Raw genomic sequence first — 2,557 nt, 5'->3', positions numbered from 1 at the left:
ACACACTAGGTTTTCATTTCCCTTGGAAGGAAAACCATCTGGCTATTGCCAGATCTCATAGTCGTAGTAAGCAGCAATCACAAGCAAAATCCGAACTGATTTTAACAGGGCTACAGGTAAAAGGTTTCATCAAAGTCAATCCATTGCCTTTGTTTGAATCCTTTTGCCACAAGCCTGGCCTTATAGGTCTCCACCTGGCCATCTGCTCCAATCATTCTTTTGTAGACCGTATACATAGATTCCTTTTTGGATTTCATGGCACCATGCCATTTCTCTGAGTCAACACTACTCATAGCCTCATTATAGGTCACAGGGTCGTCATCATCAATGATCGACAACTCATTGTCATTCTCAATGACAAAGCCATATTACCTCTCAGGTTGGCGAGACACTCTCCCTGACCTACGAATGGGCTGTTCCACAGAAGGTTGTTTAGTCAGAACAGGTGTTTCCACTTGATCCGTAGTAGTTTGTGCTTCTTGAACTTCATCAAGTTCAATCTTGCTCCCACTGTTTCCTTTAAGGATAAACTCCTTTTCCAAGAAGGTAGCATGTCTGGAGACAAACACCCGATGATCGGTGTAAAAGTAATACCCTAAAGTCTCTTTAGGATATCCCACAAAACTACATTTTACGGATCAATATTCTAGCTTATCTGGGTCAACTTACTTGACATAAGCTGGACATCCCCAAATCTTAACGTGTTTAAGACTCGGTTTCCTTTCTTTCCATATCTCATACGAAGTTTGAGGAACAGATTTTGGAAGGCACCATATTCAGTAAATATGCTGAGGTTTCCAATGCATCACCCTATAGGAATACTGGAAGATTTGCATAGCTCATCATGGACCGAACTATGTCTAACAAAGTTCGATTTCTCCTTTCAGATACCAATCTGGAGGAGTCCACTGGGAGACTATATAATTTACTTTGAGATAATCTAGAAACACTCCATTAAAGTATTCACTACCTCGATCTTATCGAAGAATTATAATACTATGTTTGGTTTGTTTCTCCACTTCATACTTATATTCTTTGAACTTTTCAAAGGCCTCAGACTTGTGTTTCATCAAATACATATCTGAATCTAGATCTATCATCTATGAAAGTAATGAAGTATGAAAATCCACCCATGGCTTGCTTAGACATTGGTCCACATACATCTGTGTGTACCATTCCTAGCAAATTTGCTGTCATCTCTCCTTGTCTACTAAATGGAGACTGCAGTGCCACTATGAAGTGATATTTTCATCATCCCTTTTCTTTTATTAGTTTGTTCAATCTGAAGTAAATTATGTCACATTTATACAGATCGTTATTTAAAGCACCACGTCCATAAAGAATATTATCTCTAAGAATAGAACATTCATTATTCTCAATAATAAATGAAAATCCAGCCAAGTCTAACATGGGAATAATATTCCTCACAATCGAGGGAACAAAATAACAATTATTTAAAACAATAGTCTTGCACGTAGGCATATGTAAATGAAATGATTCTACATCTATAGCAGCAACTCTTGCTCCATTTCCCATCAGTAGAATCACCTCCTCTTCCTCAAGAGTCCTACTTCTCCTTGATCCCTGCAACAAATTGCAGATTTGAGAACCACAGGCGGTATCTAATACCCAAGTAGAAATTTGATTTAATGACATATTCACTTCTATCATGAACATACCTGAATCAGAAGCGGTAGTCTCACTACCCTTCTTCTTCTTCAATTCTGCAAGGTAAACCTTGCAGTTCCTCTTCCAGTGCCCCACCTTGTTACAGTGAAAGCAAACAACTTTGCTCTTGGGGTCTTCAGCTTTTGGTGGAACCGGCGTTTTCTCACCTACTTTCTTCTTCTTGGAAAGGTTCCTCTTCCTTTTCTTAGGATTGGAACCTTCACCAATTAGAAGAATAGAACTCTTCTTAGGGGGAAATTCGATTCCGCAGTCTTCAACATGTTGTGGAGTTCAGGCAGGCTGACATCCAACTTATTCATGTGAAAGTTCACAACAAACTGCGAGAACGAACTCGGAAGCGATTGCAAGACCAAGTCTTGGCTCAGCTCCCCATTCATGGCAAAACCAAGTTGTCCAAGACGTTCAATCAAATTGATCATCTTAAGTACATGATCATTCATAGATGATCCCTCAGACATCCTACAACCGAACAGCTCCTTCGATATCTCATATCGAGCTGTCCTCCCCGCCACATCATACAACTCTTGTAGATGCATGAGGATAGTGTGAGCATCCATATGCTCATGTTGCTTCTGTAGCTCAATGTTCACGGAAGCTAGCATGATGCATTGAGCAACATTTGCATCATCTATCCACTTACGATACACAAATGTCCATCATTATGTGCATCACTAGCAGGTTCAGTAGGCTTAGGTGAGTCAATCACGTATTCCAGCTTCTCAATCCTGAGAACAATTCTCAAGTTTCGAAGCCAGTCAGCATAATTAGGACCAGTCAATTTGTGAGCATCCAGTATGCTCCTGAGTGATAGTGCAGAAGACATAATGTATATTGTAAATCTGTAAATGATAAACACATAACAACACTT

The sequence above is a fragment of the Apium graveolens genome, chromosome 8 (assembly GCF_009905375.1).
Source record: "Apium graveolens cultivar Ventura chromosome 8, ASM990537v1, whole genome shotgun sequence".
Taxonomy (NCBI): domain Eukaryota; kingdom Viridiplantae; phylum Streptophyta; class Magnoliopsida; order Apiales; family Apiaceae; genus Apium; species Apium graveolens.
The sequence above is the reverse complement of the archived record's forward strand: the minus strand, read 5'-3'. Positions refer to the sequence as shown.